Source organism: Lissotriton helveticus, chromosome 2_2 (assembly GCF_964261635.1).
Source record: "Lissotriton helveticus chromosome 2_2, aLisHel1.1, whole genome shotgun sequence".
NCBI lineage: Eukaryota > Metazoa > Chordata > Amphibia > Caudata > Salamandridae > Lissotriton > Lissotriton helveticus.
Window position 1 is genome coordinate 507,795,596 of NC_136060.1, and position 18,073 is coordinate 507,813,668.

At 50.1% G+C, this 18,073-nt stretch overlaps 1 protein-coding gene across 2 annotated transcripts in view; it reads right to left on the reverse strand.

The window, feature by feature from the left end:
* The window catches only part of CCDC142 (coiled-coil domain containing 142), a 187,886-nt gene extending 175,689 nt beyond the window's left edge, over positions 1-12,197 (reverse strand). Inside the window, exon 1 of one of the 2 annotated variants that reach the window (XM_078678788.1) lies at positions 12,055-12,197. The gene's annotated coding sequence lies outside the window, so the exon portion shown is untranslated. The remainder of the gene's footprint in view (positions 1-12,054) is intronic. The other variant, XM_078678787.1, reaches the window with a different exon arrangement.
* Positions 12,198-18,073: the final 5,876 nt, after the last annotated feature.

Consider the following 18,073-nt stretch of genomic DNA (forward strand, 5'->3'; position numbering starts at 1 on the left):
ATCAGCTTCCATTGGGATGGTTGGGCACTTGCTATGTATCGTTTGTGCTACCTCCTGTATTCATTGCCCCACCAATGTATCACAATGATTATACTTTGTATCATGATTTCGTCCTGAATAGGGTTAAACGGACTGTTGTTTTGGATGACATAGACCAAACCGATACTGCTTTGCAACAGTATGTGGACTTCAATTTGGGACTATTTTCCTTCGTGGGGGCTGCACTGAACAGCCGGAAAATAAGACGACTGACACGTGTTGTTGAGGCTGTAGCGAATGACACTGCCATTGCCTTGGGAAACATCACTGAAGAACTACAGATTTCTAGAATTGTTACGCTCCAAAATAGGATGGTGTTGGATGTAGTTCTGGCTGATCGTGGGGGGGCATGTAGAATCATCGGAAGCAGCTGCTGTGTATACATTCCGGACAATTCTCCATCTGTTTATGATGCCATATCCAAGCTCCACAAGATCGCAGCTGAGATACATCCGGACAATGGAACTTGGACACTTTCAGGATGGTTCTGGTCCATGCTTGCTACCTGGGGCTGGAAACTGTTGACAATTCTATGTATAATTGTGGGAGCAATGTTTTTCATATGCCTATGTATTCAATGTGGCCCAGCCTTATGTTCTATGTGTCTATCTGCTTGCATACCATCAAGACGAGCTCTTGCTCATGACAAAATGATGCTTCATAAGGAAGTAACACAAATAATGTTAATAGACATCGAGGACGAACATCCTGATTATGTTCACTATGAGGTAGATTCAGCAAAACGCTAAAAGGGTCGTCTGTCGTAATTGGCATGGCCGCGTTAGCGATTAGCTGAAACTACACGCTGTCCTCCTTAACTTGGCTATGTATGAAAACGCCATTTTGAATGTTGCGGCGGCCATCTTAGACCATAAGCGGCCTCGTGGCCGGCGTGCCCCTTTAGTCCGTTGTCCGTTCCACTGACCACTTCAATCTGCCCAGCAACAGGCTATTGTTAGTACTGGTCAAGCTTGCACCTGCGCAGTCCAAACTGACCAGTAAGCCTTCAGGAATGTGCGCCAAACTGACCAGCGGAGTTGTGCCCCCTCCAATGAGCTGGCAGTGTTCCAAAACATGACCATATATGTATATAAATGTGTCCTAAACTTGTGCCGCCTACCTTTTATTGCCCCAAAACTGTATATAAATCAGGGTCACACCGGTGTTCGGTGTGATACCTCTTGCATTACCGAAGGGTGCTGTTTTGAGTGTACCACCACCCCATGGGGTCTTAATAAACCTGTTCTTTGCCTTTTACAGTTTCCGTGCCAACAGTTCTTGAGTGTAAGTGGGTTAACTTCGGTGCATGTAGGCCTTGGGAACCCTGATTAGTACAGCTGCCCCTTGCATAATCCGGCCAAACCGGTTCTGGGGCACTCCAGCCCTGGATCAAAGGAAGGGGGTGTATCCACCCACTTCCTGGGTCCCACCCATAGGGGGGGACCTAGCAGGTAATCACGCCCCCCAGATTCGAATAAGAGTGGGAGCAGTGCCAATGCACTTCAGATTTCCTGACGAAACATAAGAAACGAAACTCTGGACCCTTGGACCTCCTACTCAACGTGGAAGCCCGAAGAATCTCCCTTGTGGTCAAGGAGTGACCACCCTGTGCAAACAGGCACCATCCAGCCCTCGACGTCTACTTTGTTGCAGTTCCCGCCGGAACTCGAGCGACAGAGATCGACGAGATCAAGCTTGCCTGCCTTCCAACAGCCCGATCCACAGTCCCTGCAGAGCTGAGACCCGTGGAGGCGACAGGAAGTGTGGGGCACGCCATCTGGAATTGACCACGAGACGCTGACCGTGCAGCCCACGAGTGACCCTCGAAGCTGTACACCGGGGTTTGAGAAGCCCCCACTCTGAGCCACTCTTGCAACGAAGTTCCGCCCTCCACACTCGACGAGTGCTGCGTGGGGCCCTTCTGCTCCATTTGGCTCGCGTTGGCCCGGTCACTTGCCAGCCGGCTAGTGGTCCCTGTGCCGACGAAACTACGAATACGACTTGTGAATCTGGTTGCTCCAGATCTGCACCAGCTCCCCTGAAAAGGAGCCCCCACTCTGACCTTCCTGGTTCGAGTGAGAAGCAATCTCCCGGTTCCGCGTGGATTGCTTTTGCCAAGTGTTGTTTGCTCCAATCTTGAAGCCGACAGCGCCGACGGCGAGAGCCTGCGTGGGACAGATCGTGACCTGCTCCTGGACGTCGCAGATGCCCCAGAGCCCACGTGACAGCGGAGAGAAGCTCCTCGACGACCAGCTGATTGCGCCCGACATTGCCTGGTTCCGTCCTGGTTCCACCCTGGTCACTGCTGAGTGACCCAGACTCTGTCCCCTCTGCTTTCAGGTACTCTTCGACTTGAGTCCACCCTTGGACTCCACCGGACACTTCACTTTCACCCCGCCTGCAGCCCTTTCAGCTCCAAGCACCAAGAGCCTGCGTGACGAAACCCGACTCAACTTCGACCCTGTGCACCCGCTTCCTGTGGGTGAGGTAACTTTGCTCCGCCGGTGTTCCCACACTGGTACACATCTCTAGGGTCTGTGTCTTAAGTTTTGTTCCTCTAGGTTCAGCGGAAGTGTCCTTGAACTCTAACTTTACAACTTTTACGCACCATTGGTTAACATTGGTGCATGCGTGCGGTTTCCGCACTGCTCCCGAATCCCGTGGGCCGTTCCCGACTTCAGCATTGCTTGTCCCGACTGCTCCCAGCGATTCCCTAGGCCCTAGGCCTAACCACTGTTCGAGTGGCATCTCTTATACCACTTGTTTAGTATATGGTTTGAGTGGCCACCCGCCCTCATCCATAATTGTGCAACTTTGTATGTTTAAACTGTGCTTTTGATTTAACGCTTGTGCCCCTTTATTCATAAAGAATACTGGGGATTGTTTTTAGTAATAAATACATATATTTTTATAATATATACTTGTGTGGTGTCCTTTCATTTGATATTACAGGATTGTATGTGGTAAAACAGCTCGCTTAACACGACCTCTTAAGTTAAGCCTTTAGGCTGCTTAGTCCATGCTACCCCTAGGATAGCTTGTCTGATAAGGTTGACTTACAACCAGACACCATAAGGGATTGTTTGGTCTGATATCAGGTGGTTCCAGAATTGGAAACATCACCCATCAGGCCAACTTCTCACACCCGGTCACTAATGGTGCATCTTAGATTATCAAGTGTGTGGTCTCAGGCTCTATATCCAGGTCACGGCCGGTGCATCTTAGATGATCATGTGTGTGGCCTCAGGCTCTCTATCCAGGTCACAGTTGGTGCATCTCAGATCATCGCATGTGTGGTTTCAGGCTCTATATCCAGGTCACAATCGGTGCATCTTAGGTTATCATGTGTGTGGTCCCAGGCTCTATATCCCGGTCACAAATGGTGCATCTTAGATTATCACGTGTGTGGTCCCAGGCTCTATATCCAGGTCACAAATGGTGCATCTTAGGTTATCACGTGTGTGGTCCCCGGCTCTATATCCAGGTCACAAATGGTACATCTTAGGTTATCATGTGTGTGGTCCCGGGCTCTATATAAATGGTACATCTTAGGTTATCATGTGTGTGGTCCCAGGCTCTATATCCAGGTCACAAATGGTGCATCTTAGGTTATCATGTGTGTGGTCTCAGGCTCTATATCCAGGTCACAAATGGTACATCTTAGGTTATCATGTGTGTGGTCCCAGGCTCTATATCCAGGTCACAAATGGTGCATCTTGGGTTATGATGTGTGTGGTCCCAGGCTCTATATCCAGGTCACAAATGGTACATCTTAGGTTATCATGTGTGTGGTCCCAGGCTCTATATCCAGGTCACAAATGGTGCATCTTAGGTTATCACGTGTGTGGTCTCAGGCTCTATATCCAGGTCACAAATGGTACATCTTAGGTTATCATGTGTGTGGTCCCAGGCTCTATATCCCGGTCACAAATGGTGCATCTTAGATTATCACGTGTGTGGTCCCAGGCTCTATATCCAGGTCACAAATGGTGCATCTTAGGTTATCACGTGTGTGGTCCCCGGCTCTATATCCAGGTCACAAATGGTACATCTTAGGTTATCATGTGTGTGGTCCCGGGCTCTATATCCAGGTCACAAATGGTACATCTTAGGTTATCATGTGTGTGGTCCCAGGCTCTATATCCAGGTCACAAATGGTGCATCTTAGGTTATCATGTGTGTGGTCTCAGGCTCTATATCCAGGTCACAAATGGTACATCTTAGGTTATCATGTGTGTGGTCCCAGGCTCTATATCCAGGTCACAAATGGTGCATCTTGGGTTATCATGTGTGTGGTCCCAGGCTCTATATCCAGGTCACAAATGGTACATCTTAGGTTATCATGTGTGTGGTCCCAGGCTCTATATCCAGGTCACAAATGGTGCATCTTAGATTATCACGTGTGTGGTCCCAGGCTCTATATCCAGGTCACAAATGGTGCATCTTAGGTTATCACGTGTGTGGTCCCCGGCTCTATATCCAGGTCACAAATGGTGCATCTTGGGTTATCACGTGTGTGGTCCCAGGCTCTATACCCAGGTCACAAATGGTACATCTTAGGTTATCATGTGTGTGGTCTCAGGCTCTATATCCAGGTCACAAATGGTGCATCTTAGGTTATCATGTGTGTGGTCCCAGGCTCTATATCCAGGTCACAAATGGTGCATCTTAGGTTATCATGTGGGTGGTCTCAGGCTCTATATCCAGGTCACGGCCGGTGCATCTTAGATGATCACGTGTGTGGTCCCAGGCTCTATATCCAGGTCACAGCCGGTGCATCTTAGATGATCACGTGTGTGGTCCCAGGCTCTATATCCAGGTCACAGCCGGTGCATCTTAGATGATCACGTGTGTGGTCCCAGGCTCTCTATCCAGGTCACAGCCGGTGAATCTTAGATTATCTTGTGTGTGATCTCAGGCTCTATATCCAGGTCACAAATGGTGCATCTTAGGTTATCATGTGTGAGGTCTCGGGTTCTTTATCCTGGTCACAAATGCTGCATCTTAGGTTTTCATGTATGAGGTTACAGGTTCTATATCCCGGTCACTAATGGTGCATCTTAGATTATCACGTGTGTGGTCCCAGGCTATATATCCAAGTCACAACCGGTGCATCTTAGATTATCACATGTGTGGTCTCAGGTTCTGTATCCTGTTCACAAATGGTGCATCCTAGGTTATCACATGTGTGGTCTCAGATTCTATATCCCGGTCACAAATAGTGCATCCTAGGTTATCACGTGTGTAGTCTCAGGCTCCATATCCCGGTCACAATATGTGCTTCTCAGATTATTTGCTAGTCTCAGTTCTGAAATCACGGTCACTACCTATGAACCGCAGACTACTAAAAATCTACACCCATATTTCGGAATCCTAGTCACTATATTTCAATAACTATCCCAGGTCCTCTCAAACACCTGGGCCTCACTCGCTATCCACGGGTCCCGGTTACCAACTCAAGTCTCTACCACAATATCCCAGACAATATTTTGGACATTAATCATCGCGCCCCAGCGATGTTGCAAGAATGAAAGTTACTATATATAGACAGCTATTTTTGGAAAGAACCACTTTATTATGCACACCATCTAAAATCCAAGATAATACATGCAGGTCACTATAACCTGGCCACCATCAAATGCCCCAAGTCATCACAGGCCAATCACATTCTCTGGCTCCTAATGAATACATATTTTAGAACCCAGTAACATTTTACTTTCCACTTTTGATGTATCCATTCTTGTCCCTGGTCACTATAAAGAAACCACTACGTTTGGTGACTTCTCTCCATATACAGTCAGCACTTCACTTTCCACTCATTACAGACTAGTCGCGATCTCAGGACACGTGCATTTTTTTGTCAATATCTTAATTGCATTTTTATTACATTGGCATATGAAACCAGATCAAACCCAGCATATATTAACAACACTCTGCATCGGAGGAAGGAAGTCCGATACATTTCAATTGTATTTGTTCAGAATACCGACAGATACCTGTGTACTGGATTCACTCACCCTCCTTCTGAGACCTTTTATCTCAGGAGGACCTAAGTACCGGACCAGGATAACATGTAGCACTTTCTAACAGCAAACAAATAGTGCATCTCTACACGAAAAACCAGGTAGTGGCTTTAAGTGCATTTACATATAAATGTGAACAATACAAAACAGAAAAATTCAAAATCAAGGTCACCCCTACCCCAGGACACTTGGGTACTTGGAGTATATTTTTGCTACCCTCGCTGTATTTATTCTGGATTGCTAGATCTTACGTCTGGCACCCCACTTGTGTTGTTTTTCTGGCTTTGCCCTGATGCTCTTCTGCTGATTCCATTTACCATGTACTAGTCTCCATAGCTATATCTAGGTAAAAATGACTGGTTGCTACAATTCACCGCTATTATCTGGCTCTTGGATACTAACTCGGCAGCCAGGTCTCTTTTTCAAAATCTTTGTAGCGATCTCTGTATTCCTCCTGTGGTCTCTGTGACAATACTGCTCTCTGGAATATGTTACTAACTGTGGGAACTCGTCAGTGTCTTTGAATCTTGCGTCTTATCTTTGGACTCCAGTCATTGTACCTGGATCCTTCCCACTGTCTCTTGATTCATGTTGATGTCCACTGTTTCTCTAGATCTTGGACACTCTCCCTGGGCCTCTCAATTCTTGTTGTTGACTTCAGGGTGCTATATTTCAACGACTCTCTAGATCAATCACTAGATCACAGTTCCTGTATCTGGACTCATTACTGTCACAGACTATGGTCATTACATTAAGGTCCATCCCTGCTTCCCAGTCACTGAACCGGTCAGCTAACCACTTTCTACAGATTTTAGGGCTAATTAGACAGTCATTACAGTTTGGATGCTATCTCCTTACTAGAGCTATGTCATTTCTGTAATTATATTCCATGGACTTATCTGAAACCAGATCACTCAGTCGTGAACCTACTCACTGTATCCTGGTAGCCATCTCTGGTCATTTTATTCCAGGCGCCATCGTAGTTCTGAATTAATATAACTTCACCTGTACATAAGGGTAGCTGTATTTAAATGTTATATATTCCTGGCCTCTGCCTTGCGACCCTGGCTTCGGTCTGTAGTTCCTGGTCATAAGTCGTTGGATTTTGGTTGCTGCCTATGGTTCTAGTCATTCTTGGAGTCTCTAGATCCTGGTTGGTCTCGGATGCTTCATCATTATCTAGTTTTTTGGTCCTAATCACTGTCTCAGGAACCAGTTTACTGTCCCGAACCATAACCAACTCTGGTCACTGGTATTTGGTTCACGGCCATTATCAGACCTCTTGATCCTCGTTGGTGTATTGGGTGCCTGGCTATGGTCTCTGGACCCTGGCCACTGTCTCTAATCGCTGCCCATCGTCAAAGCCCTGGATCCTGTTGGATGTTTCTGATCACTATTAAATCCCATCAAATTGGTTTTCTTTGATCATTTGCAAGTCGATGGACGCTGGTCACTATCTCTGGTCAGGTTTCAGGTTTTAAAGTCTTTATTTCGATAATAAAATCATAAAAGACAACATTTAAAAACACATAAAATTTGGACAACATAACAATATACCAATATACTGACATTTTACAACAACAGTAAACTTGTCCAAGTTTAAAGTTTTTTTAACAATAACTAAATATATTTAAAAATTGTTACTAAACATCCAAGCAATACAAAGACAAACCTGACCAGATAGTTCTAAGAGTGTAGAAACAATGAATGAATTAAAACATTCTTAGTACGTTATACATTATCCTGTATTAAGAAAAGACAATGGTGAATTAATTGAAAAGCTGGAATTTGGTCTTGTTTTTATCTACTTTTTGCCCTAATGGCCCAAGCCCACCCTAAAAATTTCGCTACACTCACCACGAACACCTCTGAGGTGTTGGTTTTTAATACCCAAAGAGCCTCAGAGGACCTTCTGTAAGTGAGGCGTTGAAACAGAGGTTTTATCCATTTTCTTCGTGGTGCTAGGTAGGTTGGACAGGCAAATAAAAGGTGTCCCTCAGTTTCCCTGTGACCTGGGCACCAACAACAAAATTCCGTTGCTCCAGTAACCCAATTTTTTGTAAAGAAATTCAATGGCAAAGATCCCACACGAAACTGGTGATAAAGTTTCTTATCCAACGGCCTGGTGATGATATCCCAGTAGGTCTCGCGGGATGGATCCAACTTGATGGTCAGAAACCTTCCCGTTAGACTAGCAGAACTGGAAGCAGTCACTAGGGATTGACGGACTGAGGCCCAATACAGTGCCCTAAATTCCTGTTTTGAGGGGGAAACATTGGTTCCCGGAGATACCCACAGCTGTTCCAGTCCCATTTCGACCAGAATGGTTTTAACAGTGCGTAGCCATGGAATTCTCCCGGAACCCCCAATTGACCTCACCTCAGCTAGTTCCTTAGCAAAAAGGGCGAGGTCGGGAGAGGTCCATATGCGCCTCCAGAGGGCCACCTGTCTGAACCTTGCCATCTCATTAATTGGGTTGCATCCCAGGTCCAGGCAGAGTGGTATAGATGGAGTAGATTGAGGTAGCCCTACCAAACTCCGCATGAACTTACACTGTATTTTAAACAAGCTGGAGAGATCCATGTGTCCCCAGAGATCTGCACCATACAAAATTGCAGCATTAATCTTTGAATCGTAAATCTTTAACGCTGGATTGACCCGTTTAGTGATCGATCTTTTTTGCTCACTCAAAAGGCAACCGGTTAGTCGGGCAAGTTTTAACTGTTGTACTCCTATCTGCTCTTTCCATCGTAAACGATGGTCCAGGGTGACCCCTAAATAAGGCATGGTCTCAACTTGCTCCAAGTTAACTCCACTCATACTTACAGAACTCCGCAAAAAATGACTCTTGGTAAGAACCATAAACTTGGTTTTACCCACATTTACCTTAAGGTCATTGATGGCACAGAACTCCTCGAAGCGGTCCAGGGCCAGCTGTAAACCACTACGGGTCTTAGAGAGGAGTAAAGTGTCATCGGCGAAGATGAGCATGGGGAACCTTGTCCCTGCCAGAGAAGGGGCATCAGTGGGGGTAGCTGCAAAGAATGTAACTACTTGGTCAATGAATAACAGAAAGAGTGTGGGCGCCAAGACACACCCCTGACGGACTCCTCGAGTTACAGGAAAGCAGTCCGTCACCTGTCCTTGACCTCCCCACCTCACCCTTGCAAAGTTGTCCTCATGCATTTTAACAATTAGATCAAGTAGTTCCATGGGTAGTCCTAAATCTCTCAGAACACACCACAGTTTATCCCTCGGCACCAGGTCAAATGCCGACTTCAGATCAATGAACGCGGCAAAGATGGTTTCACCGCCAAGCAGCACCACTTTCCAGTAGATTAGACAAAATCTAAACACCTGGTCGATGGTGCTCGTGCCAGATCTGAAGCCTGCTTGCATGGGAGACAAGATATCCTCCAGTTCCATCCAGCCTTGAACTCTGCCTAAAACCATCCGTGCAATAACCTTTTGAAGGGAGTCGATAAGACTAATCGGGCGATAATTGCCCGGGTTGGACCGGTCACCTTTTTTAAAAATTGGGAGGATCTCGGCCCCCTTCCAAGACTTGGGAATTCTAGCCCCTTTTGATATCGCATTTGCTATCTTGGTGATGTACGGCACCCAGAGATCGGGGTTGGCTTTGAACAAATCAGCGGGAATTAAGTCCATCCCTGGTGCTTTCCCCCGCTGGGTCAGGCCAAGGGCTAACTCCGCTTCATGTTCAGTGAAAATCAGTTCCTCCCCGTGGACAGGCATTATGAACACCCTACCTGATGTTGGGAGGGGTTCCAAATTCTCAACACTGAATTGGGCAGAGTAATGGTTCACCCAAACGTCAGGAGGTACGTGGTTTGTGGGAGTATGGGAGTCTGGGTCTCTGCCCCACTTTACAAGTTCCCAGAACTTAGTCTGGTTATTTGCAGTGGAGGCATCCAAGAGGTCAGACCAGTGCATATCTTCCCACTCTCGTTTTGCCTCCCACTGAATTTTCTTATACTGCACCCTTGCTGCCTTAACATCACACATGATCCGGGACTTTACCGCTTTGACAAGATAGCTATAGGCCTCCCTACACTTCTTATTATACCATTTCTGGCGGGGGCCATGTGTTTTAACGGTTCCCTTAGGACATGGTAAAGATAGGAGGAGCTTAAGCTGGTCAAAACAACATTCGTGAGACTCAATTGTGCTTTCAGGACTAGGCCCCCCGGGATCGGCAGACATGAACTCATTTACCGTGTTAGAAACCACAATCTTAATACTTTCCAAGAGAGTCTCATCCTCCGCTAGCCTAGACCATTTTAACCTTCTTCGGTCATTAGACAGAGCGACATCCCCTGTCCGGAAGGTATCTGGTTCATTCAATCTAGCCATACCCGGCAGCCTTAGTTTAAGGGACAACGGGTTATGGTCGCTTTCTGGGCGGGGTACCACTTCCATATCTATCAGAAGTGGCCAGAATTCCACCTTTAACAAAAAATAATCTATGCGACTTTTCCTTAATCCATTATCAAAAGTATTATTGGCGCATAGATCGGATGTAGAGCGACCATTTGCGGCCCTTAACCCCCAAGTCATACATAGAGCCATCCAGTTCAATGCAGCCTCAGTCCCTTTAACAATTTTATCAATGGACAAATCCGGGATATTCCAAGCTGCGTCCTCTGCGGAACCCCAACTGTCCCCTGCAGCGTAAAGCGGCTCAAAGGTACAGTTCAGGTCTCCGGCTAGAACAAGAAAGTTATCTCTTCCCAATCCACCAAGGTACCTGTCCAATACATCTCTGGTCAGTATCATGTCTCTGGATGCTGGTCACTATCTCTGGTCAGTATCATGTCTCTGGGTGCTGGTCACAATGTCTGGTCAGTATCAGTCTCTGGACATCTGTCCCTTTCTCTGTGTCTAGACATTGGTCATTGGTCTTTGGGTGCTGATCTTTGCCCGGTTATCAAGGTGGGGTTTTTATCACCGGATCCTTATTAATTCTCTGGTCATTATCAAACCTCTGCATACTGGTTGCTGTCTCAGGTTCCTCCCAGGTGACGGTCTCAGGATTTTGGTCACTGTGTCTGTTTGAGGTCATTATCAACAACCTGGATCCTGTGTGCTGTCTCTAGTCATTACTCTGTCTCTGGGTTCTTGTCAATGGTCCCATTCATTATCAGTTTCTGGGTCCTGGATTAAGGTCATCTTCATCATTAGTTCTCTGGTCATTCCCAGGCCTCTGCGTCCAGGTCTCTGATCAGTATTAAGTCTCTGGATGCTTGTCTTCAGTCATTATCGAGTTTCTGGGTTCTTTCCTCTGGCCCCATTCATTACCAAGTCTCTGTGTCCAAGTTTCAGGCCATCATCAAGTCTTTCTGAGTAACATATGGGCTTTACCAAGCCTCTGATCTCATTCATTGTCAGATTTTAGATCCTGGTCGTTATCAATCCCTTGCTCCTGACCTCTGGCCTCATTCATCAACTACTCTCTGGAGCCTGGTCCTTACCCAGTCTCTGGATGCAGGCCTATGGTCATTACCAAGTCTCTGGCTCCTGGCCTATGGTCCGATTCCGTGTCAGATTTCAGAGTCCTGGTCAAGAACAATCCCTTGCTCCTGACCTCTGGCCTCATTCATCCCCTACTCACTGGACCCTGGTCCTTACCCAGTCTATGGAGGCAGGTCTATGGTCATTACTAAGACTGTGGTCCCATTCATTACCAGATTTCAGGGTTCTGGTCATTTTCAATCTCTGGCCCCATTCATCACCTTCTCTCTGGACCTTGGTCCTTACCCAGTCTCTGGACGCTGGTCTTTGGTCATCATCGCCTACTCTCTGGATCCGGGTCCTCTCCCTGTCCCTGGGCCGGGCCCTCATGCTGCAATCACTGCCCTGTCCCCTCCTCTGGTCTGTGATGAATGCCCGGGCCCCTGTCACCTGCACCTCTCCCCTCGGTCCCCCCTCCCCCGCCGCGGCAGCACCCCCCAGCCCCCACGCTCCACCTTACCCGTGGTGGGAGTCCCGGGGCCGCTGGTGACCTCCAGGGGAGCCCCGCCGCCCCGGTGTCTCCCCGCAGCGCCGCCGTTAGCGGCTCCGTTCCCTTGGCTACAGACCGCAGCCGGCGGCGCGCTCCGATGACGTCAGAGGGACGACGTTGACCGGGTGCGCATCCGCGAGATCTGAGGCACCCCGGGGGCGACAGAAGATACCCCGGGGGATTGAGCGAAATGCACAGCACCCCAGGGGTACAGGAGGGGCGCCCTGACAGCAAGGGTGCACGGGAGCATGGACCTGACTCATACTGAGGGCTAAAGTGCGCCCGAGCGGCTCCAGAAAGAGCTAGAGCGCTGACCGAGCATCGGCGAGGGGCCCGCGGCGGCGCCATTGATGGATTCATTTATTTACTTGTTTATATATTTTATGCGTTTTTATATAGCGCGTACTATACCCGAAGGTGTCAGAGCGCTTCACAATAGAAACAGTTACATTACACAAGGACTTCAGAGCACATACAGTCCATAGCTGCCAAGGTTTCAGACTACTGTGTGTGACAATTTCATAATTTCAGTGTAATTATGAGTGACATTTCCACAAATATGAGTGACACTTTCTCGCAAGCAATGAAGACAAAGGAAACATATACATATCAGAAATGACACCAATTAAAGCACAGCTGCTAATGTTTGAGATTACTTATGCGTGACAATTTCATTCATTCAGTGACATTTCTGAGACATTCAGTGACTAAATGTGTGACACTTCAAGTGACACTTTCTTACAACCAAAATCCTGCAATGAAATCCATGGAAACACTCAAATATCAGAAAACACACTCATTTGTACAACATGAAAGGAACACTCTGCGGCAACGGCTTTTAAAGCTATTTTTTAATTTCTAAATAATCAGCACCCTCCACCCCAACCTCACCTCCAGGTGGGACTGAACCACAAGAATCAAAGGGAACTCTGTGACAAAAGCAGTTACCCACTCCGCAAACCACATACAATACAGTTCTGTAATATGCTGGTAGACTTCCTTTATTGCAAGCATATTAACCCACTGCACTGGTGAGAGTGAAAACTGCCAGTAGAGAATAGTATAACCTCTATCCAGCGGAAACTTTAATCACCCTACTTATCTGTGACTTTCACTTAGCAAGTCTCTTAGTGTTGCGAAAATAAAATCAGATGCTTCGTAATGTCAAGAAAGGCTATTAAACCCTTCAAACTAATAAATCAGCATAACAACTGCTAGTCTAATTAGACAAAACTCCCGCCTTAGATGACCCAGTATTTACGGCACAGACAACTTGAGTGTGCCATTTGCAAGGCGCTATGCTATGCTGGAGCCCCCACGCCATTCTCGTAAAAACATTTTAAATGGGAGGAGTAAATTATATTAAAATGTGTCTTACTAAGTCTCTTGATAGAAGGATCCACCGAGGGAAGCTGCTGTGGCGTCGTGGAGATTGCTTGCCCGTCTCTTCTTCAGAGTCAGAGCGAGCCGTGCTGCACTGCCTCAGCCTGTGCACCTGCTCCCACAGTGAGACTCATCCTGTTAGTGGAGAATCTGGGGCAAATGTTGGGCTCTACCTGGACAGGGCACAGCAACAGCACATGACAAGGTCAAGAGGAGGTGAGCAGAGTTGATCTGTTCTCGAACACCGGCTTCCTCCTTTTCTCGGCCATGCAGCAGGGCACGCAGCAGAACAGCAAGTAATTCCTGGGTGCCTTGGGACCCGGCTGGCGGGCAGGAAATTAAACATTCCTGCTACAGCCTGGGCCCACCGGAACCGGATCCTCCCCAACCAACATTGTGTTCACGTGGAACCTAATGTGAGCCGATACTGAAAGCAGGTTTGGTGCTAGTTTAAACAGCTACTTTGTAAAGCCTTCTTTAAACTCAATTAATTTGGAATAGGAAGGTAGCCGGTGGCGGTGCCTCTGCAGAAAGGAGTTAGAGACAAGCGTCTCCTCGATCTCATTCTTTGGGCACGGCACCGATCTGATTCCTGCCGCTTCTGACTAACGACTTCCTTCCTGTGAACTGTTCCAGACGTGAGGTGACCCCCCCCCCCCCACGGCGCCATAGCCATTAACGCAACAACCTGCTCAGGCCAGGCCCCGCCCGGGGTCTCGGTATTGAGCAGTGATTCAGTGACTCACGGGCACAAATTTCAACGCAGGCAATTGTAACCCTTGACCCTTGGGTAGGTCGCTCCCCCACCGCTGCAGGTCCGCCTGCCCTGACCGCTCTTCCAGCTCTGCCTCCTTCCTGAGATCGGCACTGATTCACCTGCATCATCGCCGCCTGGCCCCCTTGACTGCCTGTGCCCCTTGCCTTCTGTGTCCCCGTGTGCCTGCCCTCACCCCTTCTTTTTTGTACCCCGTGTGAGTGTTGACTGGTTTTCTACTTTGTTTCCACTTTTGCTCATTTGCCGTCGCGAGCATCTCCGGGCTCGTTTTTCCCGCCGCAGCCTCCCGTGCGGCCCCGCCCCCCCCCGGATCACATTGGCTGTCCTCACCTCCCGCCTCCTGCCTCCCAGCTGACCCCTCCTCCCCTCCTACCCTTATTTGGCGGCTGCTGCACGGCGGAGACAGCGACCCTTGACCCTTGGGTAGGTCGCTCCCCCACCGCTGCAGCTCCGCCTGCCCTGACCACTCTTTCAGCTCTGCCTCCTTCCTGAGATCGGCGCAGATTCACCTGCATCATCGCTGCCTGGCCCCTTTGACTGCCTGTGCCCCTTGCCTTCTCTGTCCCCGTGCCTGCCCCCACCCATTCTTTTTTGTACCCCGTGTGAGTGTTGACTGGTTTTCTACTTTGTTTCCACTTTTGCTCATTTGCCGTCGCGAGCATCTCCGGGCTCGTTTTTCCCGCCGCTGCCTCCCGTGCGGCCCCGCCCTCCGGATCCCATTGGCTGTCCTCACCTCCCGCCTCCGAGCTGACCCCACCTCCCCTCCTACCCTTATATGGTGGCCACTGCGCGGCTGCGCGCAGCGGACTCGTGCAGCGGGCTCACCGCTTGCGCGCCAAAGGCGCGCCAAAGGTAAGCCCGTCTGCGCCTGGACCACGCCCAGGGCCAGAACCCCTGGCCCTCAACGACACCAGCCCACCCGTCTATACTATAACGCCGCAACCCTCCACGCACTTAACGCCGGCCGGAACCCCGCCTGCCACCGAGCCACCCCAAAACGCACCCACGGACCCTTCACCTGCCAAGCCTGCAAGTTCACCTGCCTCCGGAACAGCACCGCATCCGCCAGGCCAGGCACCAACCACCTCAAGTGCATCCTGCTCAACACCCGCTCCGTCCACAGGCACGCCGTAGAACTCTGGAACCTCCTCGACACAACATCACCAGACGTCGCCTTCCTCACAGAAACCTGGATGAATGCCTCCTCAGCCCCGACATCGCCATAGCCATCCCGGATGACTACAAGATCACCCGGAGGGACCGCATCAACCAAACCGGAGGAGGCATCGCCATCGTCCACAGAAACACCATCCGCATCACGTCCAACTCCGAAGACACCTTCACCGCCGCCGAGCACCTTCACTTCCAGATACACACCGACCCCAAGACCACCCTCAGAGGCACTCTCATCTACAGACCCCCGGGGCCACGCACACAATTCAGCGAAGCCATCGCAGACTTCGTCAGCCCGCAAGCTCTCACCTTCTCAGACTACATCCTCCTTGGGGACCTCAACTTCCACCTGGAGAACAACAATGACAACAACACCACCACCCTACTGGACAACCTCGCAAACCTCGGACTCAAGCAACTGGTGAACACCCCCACCCACTACGCCGGCCACACGCTTGACCCCGTCTTCTCCTCCAGCAAGCACATCTTCTTCAGCCACTCCACCGGACTACACTGGACAGATCACAGCTGCATCCACTTCAACTTCAGGAGAACCACGACCCACCACCACCCGCAACAGGTTCCCCGGAGAAGCTGGAGCAAGATCACCACCGACCAGCTCACCACCTCCCTCCCTTAGACAGAACCCTCCCACCAACACGACGGACCCCAACGAAGCAGCACGGAACCTCACACAGTGGCTCACCAACTGCGCCAACGACCTTGCACAGCTGAAGAATCCTCCCAGCAGACCCGGCAGCAAGAAAGCCTCGTGGTTCACCAACAACCTCAAAGACTCCAAGAAAAACTGCTGCACCCTCGAGAGAGCCTGGCGCCACGACCAGTCAACAGAAAACATGACAGCCCTCAAGAACGCCGTCCGCGAACACCACCAGCTGATCCGAACCACCAAAAGGACAACATTCAGAGAACGACTAGACAACAACACCCACAACAGCAAGGAACTCTTCAGCATCGTTAAAGAGCTCTCCAAACCCAGCGCCTGCAACAACGACATCACACCCTTGCAAGACCTCTGCGACTCACTTGCCACTTTCTTCCACCGCAAGATCGCCGACATACACAACAGCTTCAGCGCGCAGACCACACACCCAACCACCGAACCAGCACCCCCCACCACCACCCTCTGCACCTGGACCTTGGTCAGCACCGAAGACACCACCCGCATGATGAACACCATCCACTCCGGCTCTCCAATCGACCCCTGTCCACACCACATCTTTAACAAAGCCGATTCCATCATCGCACCCCAACTCCGGGACATAATTAACAGCTCCTTCGCATCCGCCACCTTCCCGGAGAGCTGGAAACATGCCAAGCTCAACACCCTCCTGAAGAAACCCACCGCGGACCCCACGGATCTCAAGAACTTCCGCCCCATCTCGCTCCTCCCTGTCCCTGCCAAAGTCATCGAGAAGACCGTCAACAAACAACTCTCCGCCTTTCTCGAGACAAACGGATCCCTCGACCCCTCGCAGTCCGGTTTCCGAGCAAACCACAGCACCGAGACCGCCCTCATCGCAGCTACCGACGACATCAGGTCCCTGCTCGACAACGGGGAAAACAGCTGCCCTCATCCTCCTGGACCTCTCAGCAGCCTTCGACACCGTATGCCACCACACACTGATACAGCGCCTCAGCAACACCGGATTCCAAGGGACGGCCTTGGAGTGGATCATCTCCTTCCTCGCCGGAAGAACCCAGAGAATCCGCCTCCCCCCCTTCCGATCCGCGGCCACCGAAGACATCTGCGGCGTTCCTCAAGGATCCTCGCTCAGCCCCACCCTCTTCAACGTCTACATGAGCCCCCTCGCCGCCATCGCACGCCAACACAACCTTAACATCATCTCCTATGCTGACGACACCCAGCTGATCCTCTCCCTCACCAATGACCCCGCCACCACCAGAGCCAGCCTCCAGGAAGGAATGAAAGACGTCGCGGAATGGATGAAGCTCAGCCGTCTGAAACTGAACTCAGACAAGATGGAAGTCCTCATCCTGGGCCCATCCCCCTCTGCCTGGGACGACTCCTGGTGGCCCCCTGCACTGGGCACCACCCCCAAGACCATGCACGCAACCTGGGCTTCATCCTGGACTCCTCCCTCATGATGACCAAGCAAGTCAACGCCGTCTCGTCTTCCTGTTTCAACACCCTGCGCATGCTCCGAAAGATCTTCCGGTGGATCCCCACCGAAACCAGGAAGACGGTCACCCAGGCCCTCGTCACCAGCCGACTGGACTACGGGAACACCCTCTAAGCGGGAACCACAGCCAAACTCCAGAAAAGACTCCAGCGCCTACAGAACGCTTCTGCATGACTCATCCTGGACATCCCCCATCACAGCCACATCTCTGCCCATCTGAAAGACCTGCACTGGCTACCCGTCAGTAAGAGGATCACGTTCAGACTCCTCACCCACACAAACAAGGCTCTCCACGACATGGGCCCCAAATACCTCAACAGCCGTCTCACATTCTACACACCCACCCACCAGCTCCGATCTGCCAGCCTCGCCCTCGCCACCGTCCCACAAATTCGCAGAGCCACCGCCGGAGGAAGATCCTTCTCCTACCTGGCGGCCAAGACATGGAAGTCCCTCCCCACCCACCTACGGCTGACACAGGACTATCTCTCCT